Here is a 10,117-nt window from a genome sequence, read left to right on the forward strand (position 1 = left end):
GTCTCAGGCACAAGTCTGGCTGCAGGGGTTTTCACTTCCGGGACAATCGGGGAGTCTTCTCCGAAAAGAATTCTTGGACGTTGTAAAACGTGCCTCAGGCCAGAGAGCATCCCCGCATGTATCACTTCCAAGCAGCGTCTCGCTTGTATGGAGCCTCGAGGATCAGTTAAGGTTTGAGCAGTAATTGAAGGCCTTCCAGCACGTTCAGCACCACAGGGCTCCCTCTGCAGAACAGATGCTTTGATGTTGAAGAAGACTCAGCTCTGATTGAAGGTTTCACCACACTCAATAAATTATAGGGTTTCTCGGGGCACCTGGGGGGCTCAGTCGGTTGAGCCTCCCACATCAACTCAGGTCATGATCTCGTGATCCATGAGTTCGAGCCCCGCGTTGGGCTCTGTGCTGACAGCTCTGAGCTTGGAACTGCTTCTGATTCTGTGTTTCCCTCTCTCTCTGCCCCTGCCCCACTTATGCTCTGTCTCTCAAAATAAAATAAATACATAAAAAACATTTAAATTATAGGGTTTCTCTCAGGAGTAGACTCAGTGACGCGGGAAGAGATGTGGCCTCTGATGCGAGGCTTTCTTGTGGTCATTGCGTCCCAAAGGCTGCACTTGGAACATGAAGCCCTGGACCAGTAAGACTGAGTTGTGTCTAAACGCTTCCCCGTGGTCGTTACATTCCTAGGATTTGCCCCCCAGTGTGAGTTCACTGATGTCCAGGGAGACCCCAGGCGGAGCTGACACTCTTCCACACTCTGTGCACGCGGGGGGGGGGGCGGGGGGGGCTCTCATTTGAGTTCTCTGACATTGGACAACATATGACTTCGTCCAGAAGGTTTTTTTCATGCTCATAACATCAAACGGCCTTTCTCCACTGGGGATTCTCCGATGGTGAGCAAGTCGACATTGCCACCTAAAACGTGTTCCTACACTTCCTGAATTCTTCAGTCTTTTTTCCCCACCGTGAGTTCAATAATATCTGATGAACTCTAGGTTCCCTTTGAAAACCCTCTGGCATTCAGTATGTTTGCATGATTGTTCTCCAGTATGAATTACCCAAAATGGATCTTGATTTTGGCTCAGGTCATGATCTCATGGTTCATGGGTTTGACCCCTGCACAAGGCTCTGTGCTGATAGTGTGGAGCTTGGAGCCTGCTCTGGATTCTGTGTCTCCCTCTTCTCTCTGCTCCTTCCCTGCTCATGCTCTATCTCTCAAAATTAAACAATTAAAAAAATAAATAAACACCTAAAAATTATTAAAAAAAAAAAAAAACACAACAAGCTGGGGCACCAACCAGGGCGGCTCAGTCAGTTGAGTGTCTGACTTCGGCTCAGGTCATGATCGCACTGCTCATGAGTTTGCACCCTGTGTCGGGCTCTGTCCTGGCAGCTTGGAGCTCGGAGCCTGCTTCAGATTCTGTCTCCATCTCTCTGCCCCTCCCCTGCTCACTCTCTATCTCTGTGTCTCTGTCTCTCTCAAATATAAAAAAATAAAACATAAAAAAATTTCTTAATAAGAAATAAAAGAACAAGCTAAAGAAGAAAAATCATGCTCGTATCAGAGATGCTCAAAAAGGAAAATCCAACACTCGCTCATGATAAAAACTAGCACTAGAAAGGAACTTCCTCTACTTGATAAATAATATCTACAAAAAACATATAGGTAACATCATACTTAGTCATGAGAAATTAGAAGTTTTCCCACTAAGATAAAGCAAAAGCCAAGAATGATCCTTCTCCCCATACCTTTTTAACAGCATAACGGAAGTCCTAGCTAATGCAATAAGACAAGAAAAGGAAATAAAAGGCGTACTGATCGGGGAAGAAGAAATAACACTGTCCTTGTTCACAGATGACATGATTGCATTGTTCATCTAGAAAGATCTGAAAGAACTGACAAAAAAAAAAAAAGACCAAAACAAAACAAAACCCCCTGGAATTCCTAAGTAGTTGTAGTGAGGTTGCAGGATACAAGATTCATATGCAAACATTAGTTACTTCTATATACTGCCAATTAAAAGTGTAATTTGAAATTAAAAACACAATACCATTTACATTAGCACCCCTGAAAAAATGAAATGTCACATTACATATGTTCAGAATCTAAGAGGGGAATTACTAAAGATCGAATAAATTAAAAAAAAATTTTTTGAGCAGTATTGGGCACCTGGCTGGCTCAGTCAGCGGAGTGTGTGAGTCCTGATCTCACAGTGGTGAGGGTGAGCTCCCTGTTGGGTAAAGAGATTACTTAAAAATAAAATCTTAAGCAAATATGGATAAAATCTTGGTGAGGAAAACTACAGAATTCTGTGGAAAGAAATCAAAGAGAACTGAATAAATGGACAGAACGGGAAGAATCACTACTGTCCAGTTGTCATTTCTTTCCAGCTTCACCTAGAGGTTTGATGCGATCCCAGTCAAAACCTCAGCAAGTGATTCTGTAAATACTAGTGGGCAAAAGAGCAGATCTGGGGTGCCTGGGGGGCTCAGTTGGTTGAGCGTCTGACTTCAGCTCAGGTCATAATCTCATGGTTCGTGGGTTCGAGCCCCGCAGTGGGCTCTGGGCTGACAGCTGGCCTGGAGCCTGCTTGGGATTCTCTCTCTCCCTCTCTCTCACTGCCCCTCCCCCACTCACACTCTGTCTCTGTCTCAAATATAAAAAGAAACATTAAAAAACATTTAAACCTAATTCCCTCCCAAAGTCCTCACCTCCAAATGCCACCCCCTTGAGGGTTAGGGATTTAACACAGGAACTGGGTGGGGGGTGGGGGGACAATTCAGTCCACAGAACTCGGGGAGCCAACAAGGTAACTGAGCCCGTGCCCTCAACAAGCTCAGAAACTTGGGAGAAGGCACGAGGTTCACAACGCTGAGGCCGAGGGAGGACGAGACAAAGGACACGGCCCGGACGGTCCCCACGGACAGAGGGTCCGTGCAGGCAGCACTGAGGGCCGCTGCTCTCCAGATGGCGCGTACCTGCTGCTTCCCCTGCAGCCGTTTCTTCTCCCCTTGCGTCTCTTGTCCCACTTCCACTGGTTTCTCTTTCCCTTCCAACCTTTCGTCCTTCCCAGAGCCCTTGGGGTTCCCTAAAAACAAAGGGGTTACTGGCCTCTACTAGACAAGTTGTAACCTTAAAGTAAATCAAATTCAGTTAGAAGAGCCTAAAATCCATCAAACATATTTTAAGATGTCTCTTCTTTTTTTTTTTACTATTTATTTTTGAAAGTCAGAAAGAGACACAGAGCATGAGTGGGGGAGGAGCAGAGAGACAGGAAGACACAGAATGCGAAGCAGGCTCCAGGCTCTGAGCTGTCAGCACAGAGCCCGACGCGGGGCTTGAACTCATGAATTGTGAGATCATGACCTGAGCCGAGGATTCACAGTGATGGGGAGGCAGATGGTGAAAACCAAACTTCTCCCTAAAAAAGGACCTCACAGAGGGCTTGCAAGCCTGAAAATGTTACCTTTTGATGTAATTTCACATGCCCACACATGAAAGATAATTCTTTGGTATCTTATAAGGGGTTTTTTTGGTTGCTATGGAAATACTTTTTCCATTTACTATCTGGTTCTGGTTTGTCACTGGCAAATACTCATTATTACAGCCACCTTTTTTTGTTGTTCATTTTATTTCATTGGAGTTTTGAGGTGTAACTTAGTGCATATACGAAGAAAAATTTTGTCTCCCTGTCAATAGTGATGACACTTTTTTTAAAGTAGGTGTAATTAGGGGCGCCTGGGTGGGTCAGTCAGTTAAGCATTTGACTTCAGCTCAGGTCATGATCTCAAACATGGGTTTGAGCCCGCGTTGGGCTCTGCTCTGACCGCTCAGAGCCTGGAGCCTGTTTCCAATACTGTGTCTCTCTCTCTCTGCCCTCCCCTGCTCATGCTCTGTTTCTCTCTGTCTCTTAAGAAATAAATAAAGTTTAAAAAATAAAATAAAAAATAAAGTAGGTGTAATTAGAGTTTACTCTTTTTCTTTTTAAATGTTTATTTTTTGTGAGAGAGAAAGAGAGAGAGCATGAGCAGGGGAGGGGCAGAGAGAGAGAGGGAGAGGATTCCAAGCAGGCTTCGGCGGTGCAGAGCCAGACACAGAGCTCGGTCCTGTGAACCATGAGATCACTACCTGAGCCGAAATCGAGAATTGGACACTTAACTAAAACACCCAGGCACCCCAAGAGTTGTGCAATTTGTTGTTGTTGTTCCCCTCCCCCCCGGCTTAATTGAGACACAGGTGAGATACAGCCCTTACGGAGCACACGTGTCAGTGCACACGCTTGTACTCTCCTCACACCACCAGCACGCCCCAGAGTTACCGTCTCCTTTTAGTGGTGAGATTATTCACGGTCTGCCCCGGGGCAGGTTCCCGCACACCATACGGCAGTGTTAGCTCTCACCACTAGGCTAGGCATTAGCCCCCAGAAACGCACTCCCCTTCTAACTGAAGTTTGTCCCTTTCCCCCACTGCCCACCCCCAACCCCGGTAACCACCACTCTCTTTCTATATACGTCTCTTTTCCTTTTAAGTCTGTTTATTTATTTTGAGAGAGACAGAAAACAGTTCAGGTGGGACAGAAGGAGGAAGACAGAGGACCCCAAGCAGCCTCCACACTGTGTGGAGCTGGACTTGGGGTTCGAACCCACAAAATCGCAAGTTCATGACTTGAACTGAAACCAAGAGTCAGGCGCTTAATTGACTGAGCCCCTCTACTCTCTGATTCTATGACTTCAGCGTTTTTATTTCTTTTTTTATTCGAATTTTCTTTTCTTTTTTTTCTTAAGTAGGCTCCATGCCCATCAGGCTTGAACTCACAACCCTGAAATCAAGAGTCGCATGCTCTACTGTCTGAGCCGGCCAGGTGCCCTGTGAGTTCAACATTTTGAGATTTCACATATAAATGAGAGCATCAGCATTTGTCTGACTTATTTCACGCAGCATAATGCCTCCAGGTCCACCCACTAATCACAAATGGCAGGATTCCCTTCTTTCCCACGACTGGATGATATTCTGTTTACGGGGGCACCTGGGCGGCTCAGCCGGCTGAGCACCCGGCTTCGGCTCAGGTCACAATCTCATGGTTCGGTTCGAGCCCCGTGTCGGGCTCTGTGCTGACAGCTCAGAGCCTGGAGCCTGCTTTGCATTCTGTGTCTCCCTCTCTCTCTGCCCCTCCCCTGCTCTCTCTCCCTCTCTTGAAAATAAATAAACATTTAAGAAACTTAAAAAAACATTCTGTTGTGTGTATACACCACGCCTTCATCCATTCCTCCGCTGACGGACACTCGGGTTGTTTCCTTAACTCACGCCGCAGTGGCCCCTGGCTCGCAGGAATCTCTTCAGGACGCTCTGTTCGTCTCTTTCAGATATATGTCCTCACGTGGGATTGCTGCACTCCTGTTTCCAGTCTTAATGTGTTGGCCAGAACTTCAGAAAACTGCATTAAACAGCAATACGACCGTGAGCCTATATGGATGCCAAGAAAATGCTTAAGGAAATTAATAGTATCAAATTAAATGGTGCCTTTCAAAGTGGGGGGGCGCAGGGAGAAAAGCACCTGTTATCACCGAGGGGCTACAAGGCATCCCCGCCCCCCTGAGCCCCAAGCGGTGGGACAGGAGCCCTGCCTCCCCGGTGCATACAGAGGCGCCCCCTCCTCAGTCGCCCCTGGAGGCACAGTGCAGGCATGCTGGGACACCCAAGACAGAGACGGGTCCCCTCTAGGTTTCTGCCTGGAAGAGGAGCTGGAAGAGCCTTGCGAGGCCTCTTAGCCCCCAGAGGAAAGAGGGGCTGCATAGGAGGGGATAATGGCCACCCAGGGTAAGCCCATCTCGCAGAGATGCCTTCTGGAGGCCTTAAACTCCGTCATTGATTCTTTCAAATGCAGAAAAGTTTCTGCCCCGTGGTCTCCTTGGGGCTCCATCGCCAGACTGACTCAGGACCTTTGCACATCCTATTCCCTCTTCCTGGAGTGCTCCTGCTCCAGGGGTCTGATGACGAACTCTCTCGCCCCTTTGTGTTTATCTAGCACTGGAACGTGCTGCCTCCACTTACACACTATGTCCCCTCTCCTGCTCTTCTGTCACCAGGCGTCATGTGCCACACACAGTATGTCTTGTTTACTGGTCCTAATTATTGTTCTGTCCCTCCCCTAGGAAACATGAGCTTCATAAATGCAGGAAGTGTCACCTGCTTTCCTCACTGCCGTGTCCCCAGAAGCGTCCAATCCAGGTACAGACAGACGTGAGCCCAGGACCGGGAGGTGGGCAGGGGGAGACGGGAAGACGGGTGAGAGTCGGCATCCTCGCCTTGCAGGAGGTATGGACGCGGCCAGGTCAACACACTCAGAAGCACGCCCGTCAAGCAAGTGGTGGAGTCAAGTGCCAAGCTGGGTGCACTGAAATAAGCAACGACCAGGAGAAACATCAGCGTGGGCGGGATGAATGGGAGCCTGAGAAAGCTGCTGAGCAGACGCTGTCGGGGCTGTGGCCAGAAGAAAGCCGCGAGGTGTCAGAAGCACCACTGAAGTGGGGCGCCTGGGGGCTCAGTCGGTTCAGCGTCATGATCTCGCGGTTTGTGGGTTCGAGCCCTGCGTCAGGCCCTGTGCGGAGCCTGCTTCCAATTCTGTGTCTCTCTCTGTCCCTCTTCTGCTCACATTCTGAGTGTGTGTGTGTGTGTGTGTGTCTCTCTCTCTCTCTCAAAACAAAAATGAATAAACATTAAAAAAAAAAAATGACCCACTCCGGCCAGTCCAGACTGCTCTGGGCAGAGAGCCCTTAGCAGCTCCCTAGCAGGCGAAGAGACCGCGTCCTCGGGCGCGTCTGTGACTTCCAGTTCCTCCGCCACCTGTTTCCTGTGTTTTCATTTCTCACAACATTTTCAGGTGGTTCGGGTGTGTTTTTGCTTTTTTAAAAATTTTTTAACGTTTATTTATTTTTTGAGAGACAGAGAGAGACAGACCACGAGCGGGGAGGGGGCAGAGAGAGGAAGAGACACAGAATCTGAAGCAGCTCCGGGCTGTGAGCTGTCAGCACGGTGCCCGACGCAGGGCTCGAACCCACGAACCGTGAGATCATGACCTGAGCTGAAGTCGGACGCTCAACCGGCTGAGCCACCCAGGCGCCCCTCGCTTTTAAAAATTCATTCGACTTGTTATTACAGAAATTTTCAAACACACACCGAGGTCAGGAGACTAACACAAGGACCCACCGAGGGTTCATCACCTCCATCCGATGACCGTTGGCTCGCGGCCAATCTTATTTCACTGATAACTGAACCCCAGGGGGACGGCTTCCGCCTCTTCCACTGCCACTGAGTCAGAGCTGCTTCTCTTGGGGGATGGGGGGGTTAAAACAACTTTATTAAGATATAATCCACATACATTAAATGTCATCCCTTAAAACGTACAATTCAGGGGCCCGGCTTGCTCAGTTGGAAGAGCTTGTGCCTCCTGATCTCAGGGTCGTGAGTCTGAGCCCTGTGCTGGGGGAGACATTACTAAATGTAAGTAAATTAAAAACTTTAATATTTATTTATTTATTTATTTATTTATTTTTATAAAGGACTTTCTAAATGAAATCCTCAGAGTTGTTTTTTTTTATATTTATTTTTTGAGAGAGAGAGAGAGAGACGGGGCGGGGGGTGGGTGGACAGAGGATCCAAAGCAGGCTCTGAGCTGTCAGCACAGAGCCCAAGGCGGGGGCTCGAACTCACTAACCAGGAGATCAGGACCTGAGCCGAAGTTGGATGCTCAGCCAACTGAGCCACCCAGGCGCCCCAGTAAAAACTTAAAAAAAAGGCCAATGTGGGCGCCTGGGTGGCTCAGTCGGTTGAGCACCCAGCTCTTGATCCAGCGCAGGTGTGACCCCAGGATCATGGGATTGAACCTGAGTCGGGCTCTGTGCTGAGCGCAGAGCCTGCTTGGGATTCTCTCTCTCTTTCTCTCTCTCCCTCTCTCTCTCTGTCTCCCTCCCTCTCCCCCTCCCCACCGTTCTCTACCCTCATCTGCCTCTCTCTAAAACACAAAAAAAGTACATTTCAGGGTGCCTAGATGGCTCAGTCAGTCGGTTGACCATCTAATTCCAGCTCGGGTCATGATCTCGCCGCCGTCTGTGGGTTCGGGCCCCGCATCGGGCTCTGTGCTGACGGCTTGGAGCCTGGAGCTGCTTCAGATTCTGTGTCTCCCTCTCTGTCCCTCCTCTGCTCACTGTCTCTCTCTCTCTCTCTCTCTCAAAATAAAATAAAGACAATAAAAAAAACTTTTTAAAGTACAATTCAGTGGTTTTGCCACCATAATCTAAGCTCAGAACATTTTCCTCGTTCCCAGAAAGAAACGTCGTAGCCCTTCAAGGAGGGGCCAGCCCCTCACAGCCAGCCCCAGGCACCCGCTCCTCTACTGTGTCGGGTTCTGAACACTTGCCGTCAACGTAAACGGGACCACATGCTATGTTACCCTGGCTTCTTCAAGTCTTCCACAAGCTCCGTGACTCTATGACTTACTCAAATGTCAAAAGTTCAAAGACAGTCTAACCTGGGCACCTCCTCCGCTGGCCGTGTTCACACCGGGATTGCGCACCCCACGGACACGCTGCCCCTGACGGGAGCCCCTCGGTCCCTCCCGGTCACCCCTCCGCTGCAGCTGTGGCCCTGGGGGCGGGGAGCAGCAGGGTCCAGTCAGGGAAGCAGGATCTGTCCCCGACTGCACAGGTGAGGTTTGCAAGCCTCTCTTCCTTCTCCTCTGCTCTGCCCCCCCCTGCCCCTGCCCCCGCCCCCGCCGTGAGCCTGCAGGGAAAGCCGGATTTGCCTCTGCCTCCCGGATCCTCCGCCGCCGTCTGGGCCTCCGCGGAAAACGTTGTCAGGACGGAAACAAAAGCAATGCCCTTAAAAGGAGACGAGCCGCGGCAGGGGCTGGCCCAGGAGAAGAGGGCTCCCTGGCGGTGTGCACAGAGCCCAGCGCAGACCCGGAGGCTCCCGAGCGGTGGCTGGGTCTGTCCCCTCCTTGGAGGAAAGCGGGTCTCGGAGGCCCCAGTCCCAGCAGGAAAACTTCTAAAAGAGCCGTGATTTTTGTCCTGCGAGGCCAGAGGCACTCGGCTCTGCCCGGGTCAGCGGCAGGAATCTGACCTGGGGAGCCGCACCCCGTCCTCCGCCGCCGAGCTGCCCGGCCTGCCCCCTCCATGGAAATCCTTCTGGGCCAGTGGATGGAAACAGTCTGAGCCAAGTCACCCCCGATGAGGCAGAGGCGCCCGGAGAACCCGAGGCCTGGGGGCCCCGCGTGGGCCTCTGCCTTTCCGAAGGGTGAGAAATGAGGCGAAGAAACTTAGGTGATAAAATAGGAGGGAAATCTTTACTTCCTCTGCATCTCCCTGTGAAAAGCGGGTTTCTATTTGTTTCCGTTTCCGGAAAGTGTCCGAGACCTTTTCATTAACATTGGAAGAGCTGCTTTCATACTTCTAAGGCCTTTTTAAAGACTTTTACATTTTTATTTATCTATTTATTTACTTATTTTATGTCTTTATTTTATTTTGAGAGAGAGAGACAGAGAGTGAGCAGGGGAGGGGCAGAGAGAGAGAGAGAGACAGACTCTGAAGCAGGCTCCAGGCTCCGAGCTGTCAGAACAGAGCCCGATGTGGAGCTCGAACCCACAGACTGTGAGATCATGACCTGAGTCGAAGTCGGACTCTTAACCAACTAAGCCACTCAGATGCCCCTTCATTTTTATTTTTAAGTCCTGGGCGGCTCAGTCGGTTAAGCGGCCGACTCCAGCTCAGGTCATGATCTCACGGATCGTGGGTTCTAGCCCCGCGTCGGGCTCTGTGCTGACAGCTCAGAGCCTGGAGCCTGCTTCAGATTCTGTGTCTTCCTCTCTTTCTGCCCCTCCCAGCTCATGCTCTGTCTCTTTCTTTCTCTCAAAAATAAATATACATTTTAAAATATTGACAAAAGAGGAAGATAAAGGTTCCTAAGGAGGTATACACATTTTTCAAGGGCGGGGGATTTGGGGGACAGAAGAGAAGCCCCCCTCACAGCTGATTGGGAAGATGAAGGCCCCCATTGGGAGGTAGGATTTGAGTTGAATCTTGAGCAGGGGAGACTTGGGGAAGGACAGAAGTCGCTCCAGGC

General features: G+C 49.8%; 1 long non-coding RNA gene across 3 annotated transcripts; it reads right to left on the reverse strand.

The window, feature by feature from the left end:
* Positions 1-5,183: 5,183 nt before the first annotated feature.
* Positions 5,184-8,727, reverse strand: LOC115282489. Of its 3 annotated transcripts, XR_003904660.1 has the most exons (4): positions 8,529-8,727; positions 7,208-7,320; positions 6,188-6,395; positions 5,184-5,435 (listed from the first exon to the last, which is right to left on the reverse strand). It is a non-coding gene; the product is annotated as an uncharacterized LOC115282489 (long non-coding RNA). The 3 variants fall into 3 exon arrangements; XR_003904658.1 differs by lacking the exon at positions 7,208-7,320; XR_003904659.1 differs by lacking the exon at positions 7,208-7,320 and having other exon boundaries at positions 5,184-5,464.
* Between the last annotated feature and the right edge of the window lie 1,390 nt (positions 8,728-10,117).

Source organism: Suricata suricatta, chromosome 17, assembly GCF_006229205.1.
Source record: "Suricata suricatta isolate VVHF042 chromosome 17, meerkat_22Aug2017_6uvM2_HiC, whole genome shotgun sequence".
Classification (NCBI taxonomy): Eukaryota; Metazoa; Chordata; class Mammalia; order Carnivora; family Herpestidae; genus Suricata; species Suricata suricatta.